This window comes from Hyla sarda, chromosome 8 (genome assembly GCF_029499605.1).
Source record: "Hyla sarda isolate aHylSar1 chromosome 8, aHylSar1.hap1, whole genome shotgun sequence".
Classification (NCBI taxonomy): domain Eukaryota; kingdom Metazoa; phylum Chordata; class Amphibia; order Anura; family Hylidae; genus Hyla; species Hyla sarda.
This window is the reverse complement of record NC_079196.1, coordinates 97,601,965-97,619,323: the sequence shown is the minus strand read 5'-3', so window position 1 is coordinate 97,619,323 and position 17,359 is coordinate 97,601,965. Positions and strand designations below refer to the sequence as shown.

Here is a 17,359-nt window from a genome sequence, read left to right as displayed (position 1 = left end):
TGTAAACTGCAGATGACCATGTTGTGGTAGTTACCATGGATACCCAAGTGATGTGTGAGCTAACACATAGGCCCAACAGATTCCAAGAAGGCCAGAATCACCAGCGGCACCACCATCGATTGTCAGGTCACCCGGATTCAGCAAATACCAGAGTCCAAAATGATGCAGGTTTATACTGTTAATTTTCAGTTTATCGTTACAGTTGGTGTTATTCCATGTCGGAAGGGACGCAGCTACAGCCAGTGGGGTAACTAGAGACAGGCAGGCAGCTATGTGCAACAAAGGTAGGCGTGTTGTTTTCATATGCAGATCTGAAATATTGTCTTATATGCAAGAGGAGGAGTGATGGGGGTTCAGGCAAAAGCCAGGCTATGGATTGCATTGCTAAATGCTCCATCAGAGTGCAATGGTCGCCTGTCCTTTTTTTAAGTGATGATGTGGGTTTAGCCTGTGCTGTATGTATGTATGGGTGGCTGACTGCCACCCACCCAGAAAGTGTATGGGAGGCTGGTTGGCTGCCAGCCTTCCTTCCATTCCTATGAGTAATGTGAGTGCTCATGAAGGGGACATGGTTGGGTCCACCCCTTTCCCGGTTATCCCCTCTAGGCCTTTTGGCTTAGATCAAGTGTAAAAAAAGAAAGGATCTTGCGACAGATCGCATCCTGAGGCACGTTTTTTTTTGTGTGAATACTTGCACTTGGGTGACTTGTGAGCACATACTGATACATACGTTCCCTATCTGGGGACCATAAATTAAATGGATTTTTGAGAAAGGGAGCTGATTTGGAAGCTTGCTTCTGTCGCCCTATGCATTGACCCGATGTGGCAGTATCTTCGGGTAGTGAACAGTGCACCACCCCATTCCAGTGTTAAACAAGTATGATTCTCATTTAATCCTCCGTGGGTGAGAATTTGAGTTTGAGAATTGGAGACCAAAATGATGAGTTGCACTGACTGGTTTATGAACGTCTATTCATTTAGCGTTTTAATGACCATGTTTGCACACTGATTGGTGTAAAAAAATAAAATAAAACTAAATAATAATAATCTAGCACACCTGTGCAGGTTTGACATGACATGACAGGTAGCTGTCTTGTGGGTGGTGCTGAATCCTGTTAAATGACATGAGGGTCTCATGCCTATACACAAGGGTGTGTCATTGCTGTTGCTTGACCATGCATTGGTTTCTGTGGTCAGTGAATGATAAAAACAAAATTTACCATCCATTGATGGATGGGAAATCCGCCATGAGGCATTTGTTTTTAGAAACTGCTGCTCACAACCAATGTTGCAATGGAGTGTCTCCATCTGCTGGTGGTATTGGAAAGGCATTAGTGCTATGACAGGGTCTGAAGAAGAAGAAGAAGAAGACGGAAAAAAATATATATAAAAAGAAAAAGAGAGAGAGAGAGAGAGACTGACTTAGTGAGCGAGTGAGTGAGAGAGTGAGAGTGAGTGAGAGTGAATGAGTGAGTGAGTGAGTGAGTGAGTTAAAGCAAGTGAGTGAGAGAGATCGAATGAATGAAAGTCTGAATGACAGAAAGAAAAAAGGATGAAGAAAGAAGCATGAAGAAAAAAAAATGTATATGGAGTTGCTGACATGAGTGCAATCTACAAAGCCGTTGAGGCTGATCCTCATGGGAGGATTATTGCACCAGGACCCTTAGCACTTTTAAAATGCCATTCAATGCCACGTGCTAGATGTAAACTGCAGATGTCCATGTTGTGGTAGTTACCATGGATACCCAAGTGATGTGTGAGCTAACACATAGGCCCAACAGATTCCAAGAAGGCCAGAATCACCAGCGGCACCACTATCGATTGTCAGGTCACCCGGATTCAGCAAATACCAGGGTCCAAAATGATGCAGGTTTATACTGTTAATTTTCAGTTTATCGTTACAGTTGGTGTTATTCCATGTCGGAAGGGACGCAGCTACAGCCAGTGGGGTAACTAGAGACAGGCAGGCAGCTATGTGCAACAAAGGTAGGCGTGTTGTTTTCATATGCAGATCTGAAATATTGTCTTATATGCAAGAGGAGGAGTGATGGGGGTTCAGGCAAAAGCCAGGCTATGGATTGCATTGCTAAATGCTCCATCAGAGTGCAATGGTCGCCTGTCCTTTTTTTAAGTGATGATGTGGGTTTAGCCTGTGCTGTATGTATGTATGGGTGGCTGACTGCCACCCACCCAGAAAGTGTATGGGAGGCTGGTTGGCTGCCAGCCTTCCTTCCATTCCTATGAGTAATGTGAGTGCTCATGAAGGGGACATGGTTGGGTCCACCCCTTTCCCGGTTATCCCCTCTAGGCCTTTTGGCTTAGATCAAGTGTAAAAAAAGAAAGGATCTTGCGACAGATCGCATCCTGAGGCACGTTTTTTTTTGTGTGAATACTTGCACTTGGGTGACTTGTGAGCACATACTGATACATACGTTCCCTATCTGGGGACCATAAATTAAATGGATTTTTGAGAAAGGGAGCTGATTTGGAAGCTTGCTTCTGTCGCCCTATGCATTGACCCGATGTGGCAGTATCTTCGGGTAGTGAACAGTGCACCACCCCATTCCAGTGTTAAACAAGAAAGATTCTCATTTAATCCTCCGTGGGTGAGAATTTGAGTTTGAGAATTGGAGACCAAAATGATGAGTTGCACTGACTGGTTTATGAACGTCTATTCATTTAGCGTTTTAATGACCATGTTTGCACACTGATTGGTGTAAAAAAATAAAATAAAACTAAATAATAATAATCTAGCACACCTGTGCAGGTTTGACATGACATGACAGGTAGCTGTCTTGTGGGTGGTGCTGAATCCTGTTAAATGACATGAGGGTCTCATGCCTATACACAAGGGTGTGTCATTGCTGTTGCTTGACCATGCATTGGTTTCTGTGGTCAGTGAATGATAAAAACAAAATTTACCATCCATTGATGGATGGGAAATCCGCCATGAGGCATTTGTTTTTAGAAACTGCTGCTCACAACCAATGTTGCAATGGAGTGTCTCCATCTGCTGGTGGTATTGGAAAGGCATTAGTGCTATGACAGGGTCTGAAGAAGAAGAAGAAGAAGACGGAAAAAAATATATATAAAAAGAAAAAGAGAGAGAGAGAGAGAGACTGACTTAGTGAGCGAGTGAGTGAGAGAGTGAGAGTGAGTGAGAGTGAATGAGTGAGTGAGTGATTGAGTGAGTGAGTGAGTGAGTGAGAACAAATGAGTTAAAGCAAGTGAGTGAGAGAGATCGAATGAATGAAAGTCTGAATGACAGAAAGAAAAAAGGATGAAGAAAGAAGCATGAAGAAAAAAAAATGTATATGGAGTTGCTAACATGAGTGCAATCTACAAAGCCGTTGAGGCTGATCCTCATGGGAGGATTATTGCACCAGGACCCTTAGCACTTTTAAAATGCCATTCAATGCCACGGGCTAGATGTAAACTGCAGATGACCATGTTGTGGTAGTTACCATGGATACCCAAGTGATGTGTGAGCTAACACATAGGCCCAACAGATTCCAAGAAGGCCAGAATCACCAGCGGCACCACCATCGATTGTCAGGTCACCCGGATTCAGCAAATACCAGAGTCCAAAATGATGCAGGTTTATACTGTTAATTTTCAGTTTATCGTTACAGTTGGTGTTATTCCATGTCGGAAGGGACGCAGCTACAGCCAGTGGGGTAACTAGAGACAGGCAGGCAGCTATGTGCAACAAAGGTAGGCGTGTTGTTTTCATATGCAGATCTGAAATATTGTCTTATATGCAAGAGGAGGAGTGATGGGGGTTCAGGCAAAAGCCAGGCTATGGATTGCATTGCTAAATGCTCCATCAGAGTGCAATGGTCGCCTGTCCTTTTTTTAAGTGATGATGTGGGTTTAGCCTGTGCTGTATGTATGTATGGGTGGCTGACTGCCACCCACCCAGAAAGTGTATGGGAGGCTGGTTGGCTGCCAGCCTTCCTTCCATTCCTATGAGTTATGTGAGTGCTCATGAAGGGGACATGGTTGGGTCCACCCCTTTCCCGGTTATCCCCTCTAGGCCTTTTGGCTTAGATCAAGTGTAAAAAAAGAAAGGATCTTGCGACAGATCGCATCCTGAGGCACGTTTTTTTTTTTGTGTGAATACTTGCACTTGGGTGACTTGTGAGCACATACTGATACATACGTTCCCTATCTGGGGACCATAAATTAAATGAATTTTTGAGAAAGGGAGCTGATTTGGAAGCTTGCTTCTGTTGCCCTATGCATTGACCCGATGTGGCAGTATCTTCGGGTAGTGAACAGTGCACCACCCCATTCCAGTGTTAAACAAGAAAGATTCTCATTTAATCCTCCGTGGGTGAGAATTTGAGTTTGAGAATTGGAGACCAAAATGATGAGTTGCACTGACTGGTTTATGAACGTCTATTCATTTAGCGTTTTAATGACCATGTTTGCACACTGATTGGTGTAAAAAAATAAAATAAAACTAAATAATAATAATCTAGCACACCTGTGCAGGTTTGACATGACATGACAGGTAGCTGTCTTGTGGGTGGTGCTGAATCCTGTTAAATGACATGAGGGTCTCATGCCTATACACAAGGGTGTGTCATTGCTGTTGCTTGACCATGCATTGGTTTCTGTGGTCAGTGAATGATAAAAACAAAATTTACCATCCATTGATGGATGGGAAATCCGCCATGAGGCATTTGTTTTTAGAAACTGCTGCTCACAACCAATGTTGCAATGGAGTGTCTCCATCTGCTGGTGGTATTGGAAAGGCATTAGTGCTATGACAGGGTCTGAAGAAGAAGAAGAAGAAGAAGACGGAAAAAAATATATATAAAAAGAAAAAGAGAGAGAGAGAGAGAGACTGACTTAGTGAGCGAGTGAGTGAGAGAGTGAGAGTGAGTGAGAGTGAATGAGTGAGTGAGTGATTGAGTGAGTGAGTGAGTGAGAACAAATGAGTTAAAGCAAGTGAGTGAGAGAGATCGAATGAATGAAAGTCTGAATGACAGAAAGAAAAAAGGATGAAGAAAGAAGCATGAAGAAAAAAAAATGTATATGGAGTTGCTGACATGAGTGCAATCTACAAAGCCGTTGAGGCTGATCCTCATGGGAGGATTATTGCACCAGGACCCTTAGCACTTTTAAAATGCCATTCAATGCCACGGGCTAGATGTAAACTGCAGATGACCATGTTGTGGTAGTTACCATGGATACCCAAGTGATGTGTGAGCTAACACATAGGCCCAACAGATTCCAAGAAGGCCAGAATCACCAGCGGCACCACCATTGATTGTCAGGTCACCCGGATTCAGCAAATACCAGAGTCCAAAATGATGCAGGTTTATACTGTTAATTTTCAGTTTATCGTTACAGTTGGTGTTATTCCATGTCGGAAGGGACGCAGCTACAGCCAGTGGGGTAACTAGAGACAGGCAGGCAGCTATGTGCAACAAAGGTAGGCGTGTTGTTTTCATATGCAGATCTGAAATATTGTCTTATATGCAAGAGGAGGAGTGATGGGGGTTCAGGCAAAAGCCAGGCTATGGATTGCATTGCTAAATGCTCCATCAGAGTGCAATGGTCGCCTGTCCTTTTTTTAAGTGATGATGTGGGTTTAGCCTGTGCTGTATGTATGTATGGGTGGCTGACTGCCACCCACCCAGAAAGTGTATGGGAGGCTGGTTGGCTGCCAGCCTTCCTTCCATTCCTATGAGTAATGTGAGTGCTCATGAAGGGGACATGGTTGGGTCCACCCCTTTCCCGGTTATCCCCTCTAGGCCTTTTGGCTTAGATCAAGTGTAAAAAAAGAAAGGATCTTGCGACAGATCGCATCCTGAGGCACGTTTTTTTTTGTGTGAATACTTGCACTTGGGTGACTTGTGAGCACATACTGATACATACGTTCCCTATCTGGGGACCATAAATTAAATGGATTTTTGAGAAAGGGAGCTGATTTGGAAGCTTGCTTCTGTCGCCCTATGCATTGACCCGATGTGGCAGTATCTTCGGGTAGTGAACAGTGCACCACCCCATTCCAGTGTTAAACAAGAAAGATTCTCATTTAATCCTCCGTGGGTGAGAATTTGAGTTTGAGAATTGGAGACCAAAATGATGAGTTGCACTGACTGGTTTATGAACGTCTATTCATTTAGCGTTTTAATGACCATGTTTGCACACTGATTGGTGTAAAAAAATAAAATAAAACTAAATAATAATAATCTAGCACACCTGTGCAGGTTTGACATGACATGACAGGTAGCTATCTTGTGGGTGGTGCTGAATCCTGTTAAATGACATGAGGGTCTCATGCCTATACACAAGGGTGTGTCATTGCTGTTGCTTGACCATGCATTGGTTTCTGTGGTCAGTGAATGATAAAAACAAAATTTACCATCCATTGATGGATGGGAAATCCGCCATGAGGCATTTGTTTTTAGAAACTGCTGCTCACAACCAATGTTGCAATGGAGTGTCTCCATCTGCTGGTGGTATTGGAAAGGCATTAGTGCTATGACAGGGTCTGGAGAAGAAGAAGAAGAAGACGGAAAAAAAAATATATAAAAAGAAAAAGAGAGAGAGAGAGAGAGACTGACTTAGTGAGCGAGTGAGTGAGAGAGTGAGAGTGAGTGAGAGTGAATGAGTGAGTGAGTGATTGAGTGAGTGAGTGAGTGAGAACAAATGAGTTAAAGCAAGTGAGTGAGAGAGATCGAATGAATGAAAGTCTGAATGACAGAAAGAAAAAAGGATGAAGAAAGAAGCATGAAGAAAAAAAAATGTATATGGAGTTGCTGACATGAGTGCAATCTACACAGCCGTTGAGGCTGATCCTCATGGGAGGATTATTGCACCAGGACCCTTAGCACTTTTAAAATGCCATTCAATGCCACGGGCTAGATGTAAACTGCAGATGACCATGTTGTGGTAGTTACCATGGATACCCAAGTGATGTGTGAGCTAACACATAGGCCCAACAGATTCCAAGAAGGCCAGAATCACCAGCGGCACCACCATCGATTGTCAGGTCACCCGGATTCAGCAAATACCAGAGTCCAAAATGATGCAGGTTTATACTGTTAATTTTCAGTTTATCGTTACAGTTGGTGTTATTCCATGTCGGAAGGGACGCAGCTACAGCCAGTGGGGTAACTAGAGACAGGCAGGCAGCTATGTGCAACAAAGGTAGGCGTGTTGTTTTCATATGCAGATCTGAAATATTGTCTTATATGCAAGAGGAGGAGTGATGGGGGTTCAGGCAAAAGCCAGGCTATGGATTGCATTGCTAAATGCTCCATCAGAGTGCAATGGTCGCCTGTCCTTTTTTTAAGTGATGATGTGGGTTTAGCCTGTGCTGTATGTATGTATGGGTGGCTGACTGCCACCCACCCAGAAAGTGTATGGGAGGCTGGTTGGCTGCCAGCCTTCCTTCCATTCCTATGAGTAATGTGAGTGCTCATGAAGGGGACATGGTTGGGTCCACCCCTTTCCCGGTTATCCCCTCTAGGCCTTTTGGCTTAGATCAAGTGTAAAAAAAGAAAGGATCTTGCGACAGATCGCATCCTGAGGCACGTTTTTTTTTGTGTGAATACTTGCACTTGGGTGACTTGTGAGCACATACTGATACATACGTTCCCTATCTGGGGACCATAAATTAAATGGATTTTTGAGAAAGGGAGCTGATTTGGAAGCTTGCTTCTGTCGCCCTATGCATTGACCCGATGTGGCAGTATCTTCGGGTAGTGAACAGTGCACCACCCCATTCCAGTGTTAAACAAGAAAGATTCTCATTTAATCCTCCGTGGGTGAGAATTTGAGTTTGAGAATTGGAGACCAAAATGATGAGTTGCACTGACTGGTTTATGAACGTCTATTCATTTAGCGTTTTAATGACCATGTTTGCACACTGATTGGTGTAAAAAAATAAAATAAAACTAAATAATAATAATCTAGCACACCTGTGCAGGTTTGACATGACATGACAGGTAGCTGTCTTGTGGGTGGTGCTGAATCCTGTTAAATGACATGAGGGTCTCATGCCTATACACAAGGGTGTGTCATTGCTGTTGCTTGACCATGCATTGGTTTCTGTGGTCAGTGAATGATAAAAACAAAATTTACCATCCATTGATGGATGGGAAATCCGCCATGAGGCATTTGTTTTTAGAAACTGCTGCTCACAACCAATGTTGCAATGGAGTGTCTCCATCTGCTGGTGGTATTGGAAAGGCATTAGTGCTATGACAGGGTCTGAAGAAGAAGAAGAAGACGGAAAAAAATATATATAAAAAGAAAAAGAGAGAGAGAGAGAGAGACTGACTTAGTGAGCGAGTGAGTGAGAGAGTGAGAGTGAGTGAGAGTGAATGAGTGAGTGAGTGATTGAGTGAGTGAGTGAGTGAGTGAGAACAAATGAGTTAAAGCAAGTGAGTGAGAGAGATCGAATGAATGAAAGTCTGAATGACAGAAAGAAAAAAGGATGAAGAAAGAAGCATGAAGAAAAAAAAATGTATATGGAGTTGCTGACATGAGTGCAATCTACAAAGCCGTTGAGGCTGATCCTCATGGGAGGATTATTGCACCAGGACCCTTAGCACTTTTAAAATGCCATTCAATGCCACGGGCTAGATGTAAACTGCAGATGACCATGTTGTGGTAGTTACCATGGATACCCAAGTGATGTGTGAGCTAACACATAGGCCCAACAGATTCCAAGAAGGCCAGAATCACCAGCGGCACCACCATCGATTGTCAGGTCACCCGGATTCAGCAAATACCAGAGTCCAAAATGATGCAGGTTTATACTGTTAATTTTCAGTTTATCGTTACAGTTGGTGTTATTCCATGTCGGAAGGGACGCAGCTACAGCCAGTGGGGTAACTAGAGACAGGCAGGCAGCTATGTGCAACAAAGGTAGGCGTGTTGTTTTCATATGCAGATCTGAAATATTGTCTTATATGCAAGAGGAGGAGTGATGGGGGTTCAGGCAAAAGCCAGGCTATGGATTGCATTGCTAAATGCTCCATCAGAGTGCAATGGTCGCCTGTCCTTTTTTTAAGTGATGATGTGGGTTTAGCCTGTGCTGTATGTATGTATGGGTGGCTGACTGCCACCCACCCAGAAAGTGTATGGGAGGCTGGTTGGCTGCCAGCCTTCCTTCCATTCCTATGAGTAATGTGAGTGCTCATGAAGGGGACATGGTTGGGTCCACCCCTTTCCCGGTTATCCCCTCTAGGCCTTTTGGCTTAGATCAAGTGTAAAAAAAGAAAGGATCTTGCGACAGATCGCATCCTGAGGCACGTTTTTTTTTGTGTGAATACTTGCACTTGGGTGACTTGTGAGCACATACTGATACATACGTTCCCTATCTGGGGACCATAAATTAAATGGATTTTTGAGAAAGGGAGCTGATTTGGAAGCTTGCTTCTGTCGCCCTATGCATTGACCCGATGTGGCAGTATCTTCGGGTAGTGAACAGTGCACCACCCCATTCCAGTGTTAAACAAGAAAGATTCTCATTTAATCCTCCGTGGGTGAGAATTTGAGTTTGAGAATTGGAGACCAAAATGATGAGTTGCACTGACTGGTTTATGAACGTCTATTCATTTAGCGTTTTAATGACCATGTTTGCACACTGATTGGTGTAAAAAAATAAAATAAAACTAAATAATAATAATCTAGCACACCTGTGCAGGTTTGACATGACATGACAGGTAGCTGTCTTGTGGGTGGTGCTGAATCCTGTTAAATGACATGAGGGTCTCATGCCTATACACAAGGGTGTGTCATTGCTGTTGCTTGACCATGCATTGGTTTCTGTGGTCAGTGAATGATAAAAACAAAATTTACCATCCATTGATGGATGGGAAATCCGCCATGAGGCATTTGTTTTTAGAAACTGCTGCTCACAACCAATGTTGCAATGGAGTGTCTCCATCTGCTGGTGGTATTGGAAAGGCATTAGTGCTATGACAGGGTCTGAAGAAGAAGAAGAAGACGGAAAAAAATATATATAAAAAGAAAAAGAGAGAGAGAGAGAGACTGACTTAGTGAGCGAGTGAGTGAGAGAGTGAGAGTGAGTGAGAGTGAATGAGTGAGTGAGTGATTGAGTGAGTGAGTGAGTGAGTGAGAACAAATGAGTTAAAGCAAGTGAGTGAGAGAGATCGAATGAATGAAAGTTTGAATGACAGAAAGAAAAAAGGATGAAGAAAGAAGCATGAAGAAAAAAAAATGTATATGGAGTTGCTGACATGAGTGCAATCTACAAAGCCGTTGAGGCTGATCCTCATGGGAGGATTATTGCACCAGGACCCTTAGCACTTTTAAAATGCCATTCAATGCCACGGGCTAGATGTAAACTGCAGATGACCATGTTGTGGTAGTTACCATGGATACCCAAGTGATGTGTGAGCTAACACATAGGCCCAACAGATTCCAAGAAGGCCAGAATCACCAGCGGCACCACCATCGATTGTCAGGTCACCCGGATTCAGCAAATACCAGAGTCCAAAATGATGCAGGTTTATACTGTTAATTTTCAGTTTATCGTTACAGTTGGTGTTATTCCACGTCGGAAGGGACGCAGCTACAGCCAGTGGGGTAACTAGAGACAGGCAGGCAGCTATGTGCAACAAAGGTAGGCGTGTTGTTTTCATATGCAGATCTGAAATATTGTCTTATATGCAAGAGGAGGAGTGATGGGGGTTCAGGCAAAAGCCAGGCTATGGATTGCATTGCTAAATGCTCCATCAGAGTGCAATGGTCGCCTGTCCTTTTTTTAAGTGATGATGTGGGTTTAGCCTGTGCTGTATGTATGTATGGGTGGCTGACTGCCACCCACCCAGAAAGTGTATGGGAGGCTGGTTGGCTGCCAGCCTTCCTTCCATTCCTATGAGTAATGTGAGTGCTCATGAAGGGGACATGGTTGGGTCCACCCCTTTCCCGGTTATCCCCTCTAGGCCTTTTGGCTTAGATCAAGTGTAAAAAAAGAAAGGATCTTGCGACAGATCGCATCCTGAGGCACGTTTTTTTTTGTGTGAATACTTGCACTTGGGTGACTTGTGAGCACATACTGATACATACGTTCCCTATCTGGGGACCATAAATTAAATGGATTTTTGAGAAAGGGAGCTGATTTGGAAGCTTGCTTCTGTCGCCCTATGCATTGACCCGATGTGGCAGTATCTTCGGGTAGTGAACAGTGCACCACCCCATTCCAGTGTTAAACAAGTATGATTCTCATTTAATCCTCCGTGGGTGAGAATTTGAGTTTGAGAATTGGAGACCAAAATGATGAGTTGCACTGACTGGTTTATGAACGTCTATTCATTTAGCGTTTTAATGACCATGTTTGCACACTGATTGGTGTAAAAAAATAAAATAAAACTAAATAATAATAATCTAGCACACCTGTGCAGGTTTGACATGACATGACAGGTAGCTGTCTTGTGGGTGGTGCTGAATCCTGTTAAATGACATGAGGGTCTCATGCCTATACACAAGGGTGTGTCATTGCTGTTGCTTGACCATGCATTGGTTTCTGTGGTCAGTGAATGATAAAAACAAAATTTACCATCCATTGATGGATGGGAAATCCGCCATGAGGCATTTGTTTTTAGAAACTGCTGCTCACAACCAATGTTGCAATGGAGTGTCTCCATCTGCTGGTGGTATTGGAAAGGCATTAGTGCTATGACAGGGTCTGAAGAAGAAGAAGAAGAAGACGGAAAAAAATATATATAAAAAGAAAAAGAGAGAGAGAGAGAGAGACTGACTTAGTGAGCGAGTGAGTGAGAGAGTGAGAGTGAGTGAGAGTGAATGAGTGAGTGAGTGAGTGAGTGAGTTAAAGCAAGTGAGTGAGAGAGATCGAATGAATGAAAGTCTGAATGACAGAAAGAAAAAAGGATGAAGAAAGAAGCATGAAGAAAAAAAAATGTATATGGAGTTGCTGACATGAGTGCAATCTACAAAGCCGTTGAGGCTGATCCTCATGGGAGGATTATTGCACCAGGACCCTTAGCACTTTTAAAATGCCATTCAATGCCACGTGCTAGATGTAAACTGCAGATGTCCATGTTGTGGTAGTTACCATGGATACCCAAGTGATGTGTGAGCTAACACATAGGCCCAACAGATTCCAAGAAGGCCAGAATCACCAGCGGCACCACTATCGATTGTCAGGTCACCCGGATTCAGCAAATACCAGGGTCCAAAATGATGCAGGTTTATACTGTTAATTTTCAGTTTATCGTTACAGTTGGTGTTATTCCATGTCGGAAGGGACGCAGCTACAGCCAGTGGGGTAACTAGAGACAGGCAGGCAGCTATGTGCAACAAAGGTAGGCGTGTTGTTTTCATATGCAGATCTGAAATATTGTCTTATATGCAAGAGGAGGAGTGATGGGGGTTCAGGCAAAAGCCAGGCTATGGATTGCATTGCTAAATGCTCCATCAGAGTGCAATGGTCGCCTGTCCTTTTTTTAAGTGATGATGTGGGTTTAGCCTGTGCTGTATGTATGTATGGGTGGCTGACTGCCACCCACCCAGAAAGTGTATGGGAGGCTGGTTGGCTGCCAGCCTTCCTTCCATTCCTATGAGTAATGTGAGTGCTCATGAAGGGGACATGGTTGGGTCCACCCCTTTCCCGGTTATCCCCTCTAGGCCTTTTGGCTTAGATCAAGTGTAAAAAAAGAAAGGATCTTGCGACAGATCGCATCCTGAGGCACGTTTTTTTTTGTGTGAATACTTGCACTTGGGTGACTTGTGAGCACATACTGATACATACGTTCCCTATCTGGGGACCATAAATTAAATGGATTTTTGAGAAAGGGAGCTGATTTGGAAGCTTGCTTCTGTCGCCCTATGCATTGACCCGATGTGGCAGTATCTTCGGGTAGTGAACAGTGCACCACCCCATTCCAGTGTTAAACAAGAAAGATTCTCATTTAATCCTCCGTGGGTGAGAATTTGAGTTTGAGAATTGGAGACCAAAATGATGAGTTGCACTGACTGGTTTATGAACGTCTATTCATTTAGCGTTTTAATGACCATGTTTGCACACTGATTGGTGTAAAAAAATAAAATAAAACTAAATAATAATAATCTAGCACACCTGTGCAGGTTTGACATGACATGACAGGTAGCTGTCTTGTGGGTGGTGCTGAATCCTGTTAAATGACATGAGGGTCTCATGCCTATACACAAGGGTGTGTCATTGCTGTTGCTTGACCATGCATTGGTTTCTGTGGTCAGTGAATGATAAAAACAAAATTTACCATCCATTGATGGATGGGAAATCCGCCATGAGGCATTTGTTTTTAGAAACTGCTGCTCACAACCAATGTTGCAATGGAGTGTCTCCATCTGCTGGTGGTATTGGAAAGGCATTAGTGCTATGACAGGGTCTGAAGAAGAAGAAGACGGAAAAAAATATATATAAAAAGAAAAAGAGAGAGAGAGAGAGAGACTGACTTAGTGAGCGAGTGAGTGAGAGAGTGAGAGTGAGTGAGAGTGAATGAGTGAGTGAGTGATTGAGTGAGTGAGTGAGTGAGTGAGAACAAATGAGTTAAAGCAAGTGAGTGAGAGAGATCGAATGAATGAAAGTCTGAATGACAGAAAGAAAAAAGGATGAAGAAAGAAGCATGAAGAAAAAAAAATGTATATGGAGTTGCTAACATGAGTGCAATCTACAAAGCCGTTGAGGCTGATCCTCATGGGAGGATTATTGCACCAGGACCCTTAGCACTTTTAAAATGCCATTCAATGCCACGGGCTAGATGTAAACTGCAGATGACCATGTTGTGGTAGTTACCATGGATACCCAAGTGATGTGTGAGCTAACACATAGGCCCAACAGATTCCAAGAAGGCCAGAATCACCAGCGGCACCACCATCGATTGTCAGGTCACCCGGATTCAGCAAATACCAGAGTCCAAAATGATGCAGGTTTATACTGTTAATTTTCAGTTTATCGTTACAGTTGGTGTTATTCCATGTCGGAAGGGACGCAGCTACAGCCAGTGGGGTAACTAGAGACAGGCAGGCAGCTATGTGCAACAAAGGTAGGCGTGTTGTTTTCATATGCAGATCTGAAATATTGTCTTATATGCAAGAGGAGGAGTGATGGGGGTTCAGGCAAAAGCCAGGCTATGGATTGCATTGCTAAATGCTCCATCAGAGTGCAATGGTCGCCTGTCCTTTTTTTAAGTGATGATGTGGGTTTAGCCTGTGCTGTATGTATGTATGGGTGGCTGACTGCCACCCACCCAGAAAGTGTATGGGAGGCTGGTTGGCTGCCAGCCTTCCTTCCATTCCTATGAGTAATGTGAGTGCTCATGAAGGGGACATGGTTGGGTCCACCCCTTTCCCGGTTATCCCCTCTAGGCCTTTTGGCTTAGATCAAGTGTAAAAAAAGAAAGGATCTTGCGACAGATCGCATCCTGAGGCACGTTTTTTTTTTGTGTGAATACTTGCACTTGGGTGACTTGTGAGCACATACTGATACATACGTTCCCTATCTGGGGACCATAAATTAAATGGATTTTTGAGAAAGGGAGCTGATTTGGAAGCTTGCTTCTGTCGCCCTATGCATTGACCCGATGTGGCAGTATCTTCGGGTAGTGAACAGTGCACCACTCCATTCCAGTGTTAAACAAGAAAGATTCTCATTTAATCCTCCGTGGGTGAGAATTTGAGTTTGAGAATTGGAGACCAAAATGATGAGTTGCACTGACTGGTTTATGAACGTCTATTCATTTAGCGTTTTAATGACCATGTTTGCACACTGATTGGTGTAAAAAAATAAAATAAAACTAAATAATAATAATCTAGCACACCTGTGCAGGTTTGACATGACATGACAGGTAGCTGTCTTGTGGGTGGTGCTGAATCCTGTTAAATGACATGAGGGTCTCATGCCTATACACAAGGGTGTGTCATTGCTGTTGCTTGACCATGCATTGGTTTCTGTGGTCAGTGAATGATAAAAACAAAATTTACCATCCATTGATGGATGGGAAATCCGCCATGAGGCATTTGTTTTTAGAAACTGCTGCTCACAACCAATGTTGCAATGGAGTGTCTCCATATGCTGGTGGTATTGGAAAGGCATTAGTGCTATGACAGGGTCTGAAGAAGAAGAAGAAGAAGACGGAAAAAAATATATATAAAAAGAAAAAGAGAGAGAGAGAGAGAGACTGACTTAGTGAGCGAGTGAGTGAGAGAGTGAGAGTGAGTGAGAGTGAATGAGTGAGTGAGTGATTGAGTGAGTGAGTGAGTGAGTGAGAACAAATGAGTTAAAGCAAGTGAGTGAGAGAGATCGAATGAATGAAAGTCTGAATGACAGAAAGAAAAAAGGATGAAGAAAGAAGCATGAAGAAAAAAAAATGTATATGGAGTTGCTGACATGAGTGCAATCTACAAAGCCGTTGAGGCTGATCCTCATGGGAGGATTATTGCACCAGGACCCTTAGCACTTTTAAAATGCCATTCAATGCCACGGGCTAGATGTAAACTGCAGATGACCATGTTGTGGTAGTTACCATGGATACCCAAGTGATGTGTGAGCTAACACATAGGCCCAACAGATTCCAAGAAGGCCAGAATCACCAGCGGCACCACCATTGATTGTCAGGTCACCCGGATTCAGCAAATACCAGAGTCCAAAATGATGCAGGTTTATACTGTTAATTTTCAGTTTATCGTTACAGTTGGTGTTATTCCATGTCGGAAGGGACGCAGCTACAGCCAGTGGGGTAACTAGAGACAGGCAGGCAGCTATGTGCAACAAAGGTAGGCGTGTTGTTTTCATATGCAGATCTGAAATATTGTCTTATATGCAAGAGGAGGAGTGATGGGGGTTCAGGCAAAAGCCAGGCTATGGATTGCATTGCTAAATGCTCCATCAGAGTGCAATGGTCGCCTGTCCTTTTTTTAAGTGATGATGTGGGTTTAGCCTGTGCTGTATGTATGTATGGGTGGCTGACTGCCACCCACCCAGAAAGTGTATGGGAGGCTGGTTGGCTGCCAGCCTTCCTTCCATTCCTATGAGTAATGTGAGTGCTCATGAAGGGGACATGGTTGGGTCCACCCCTTTCCCGGTTATCCCCTCTAGGCCTTTTGGCTTAGATCAAGTGTAAAAAAAGAAAGGATCTTGCGACAGATCGCATCCTGAGGCACATTTTTTTTTGTGTGAATACTTGCACTTGGGTGACTTGTGAGCACATACTGATACATACGTTCCCTATCTGGGGACCATAAATTAAATGGATTTTTGAGAAAGGGAGCTGATTTGGAAGCTTGCTTCTGTCGCCCTATGCATTGACCCGATGTGGCAGTATCTTCGGGTAGTGAACAGTGCACCACCCCATTCCAGTGTTAAACAAGAAAGATTCTCATTTAATCCTCCGTGGGTGAGAATTTGAGTTTGAGAATTGGAGACCAAAATGATGAGTTGCACTGACTGGTTTATGAACGTCTATTCATTTAGCGTTTTAATGACCATGTTTGCACACTGATTGGTGTAAAAAAATAAAATAAAACTAAATAATAATAATCTAGCACACCTGTGCAGGTTTGACATGACATGACAGGTAGCTATCTTGTGGGTGGTGCTGAATCCTGTTAAATGACATGAGGGTCTCATGCCTATACACAAGGGTGTGTCATTGCTGTTGCTTGACCATGCATTGGTTTCTGTGGTCAGTGAATGATAAAAACAAAATTTACCATCCATTGATGGATGGGAAATCCGCCATGAGGCATTTGTTTTTAGAAACTGCTGCTCACAACCAATGTTGCAATGGAGTGTCTCCATCTGCTGGTGGTATTGGAAAGGCATTAGTGCTATGACAGGGTCTGGAGAAGAAGAAGAAGAAGACGGAAAAAAATATATATAAAAAGAAAAAGAGAGAGAGAGAGAGAGACTGACTTAGTGAGCGAGTGAGTGAGAGAGTGAGAGTGAGTGAGAGTGAATGAGTGAGTGAGTGATTGAGTGAGTGAGTGAGTGAGAACAAATGAGTTAAAGCAAGTGAGTGAGAGAGATCGAATGAATGAAAGTCTGAATGACAGAAAGAAAAAAGGATGAAGAAAGAAGCATGAAGAAAAAAAAATGTATATGGAGTTGCTGACATGAGTGCAATCTACACAGCCGTTGAGGCTGATCCTCATGGGAGGATTATTGCACCAGGACCCTTAGCACTTTTAAAATGCCATTCAATGCCACGGGCTAGATGTAAACTGCAGATGACCATGTTGTGGTAGTTACCATGGATACCCAAGTGATGTGTGAGCTAACACATAGGCCCAACAGATTCCAAGAAGGCCAGAATCACCAGCGGCACCACCATCGATTGTCAGGTCACCCGGATTCAGCAAATACCAG

General features: G+C 43.5%; 10 pseudogenes; all 10 read left to right on the top strand.

The window, feature by feature from the left end:
- Positions 1-595: 595 nt before the first annotated feature.
- LOC130285828 (U2 spliceosomal RNA) lies at positions 596-859 on the top strand (annotated as a pseudogene).
- A 1,438-nt stretch (positions 860-2,297) lies between these two features.
- Positions 2,298-2,561, top strand: LOC130285827 (U2 spliceosomal RNA; annotated as a pseudogene).
- Positions 2,562-4,025: 1,464 nt separating this feature from the next.
- LOC130287645 (U2 spliceosomal RNA) lies at positions 4,026-4,291 on the top strand (annotated as a pseudogene).
- A 1,463-nt stretch (positions 4,292-5,754) lies between these two features.
- Positions 5,755-6,018, top strand: LOC130285826 (U2 spliceosomal RNA; annotated as a pseudogene).
- Positions 6,019-7,478: 1,460 nt separating this feature from the next.
- On the top strand, positions 7,479-7,742 carry LOC130285825 (U2 spliceosomal RNA; annotated as a pseudogene).
- Positions 7,743-9,203: 1,461 nt separating this feature from the next.
- On the top strand, positions 9,204-9,467 carry LOC130285824 (U2 spliceosomal RNA; annotated as a pseudogene).
- Positions 9,468-10,926: 1,459 nt separating this feature from the next.
- Positions 10,927-11,190, top strand: LOC130285823 (U2 spliceosomal RNA; annotated as a pseudogene).
- Positions 11,191-12,628: 1,438 nt separating this feature from the next.
- LOC130285822 (U2 spliceosomal RNA) lies at positions 12,629-12,892 on the top strand (annotated as a pseudogene).
- Positions 12,893-14,350: 1,458 nt separating this feature from the next.
- LOC130287669 (U2 spliceosomal RNA) lies at positions 14,351-14,615 on the top strand (annotated as a pseudogene).
- A 1,464-nt stretch (positions 14,616-16,079) lies between these two features.
- On the top strand, positions 16,080-16,343 carry LOC130290223 (U2 spliceosomal RNA; annotated as a pseudogene).
- Positions 16,344-17,359: the final 1,016 nt, after the last annotated feature.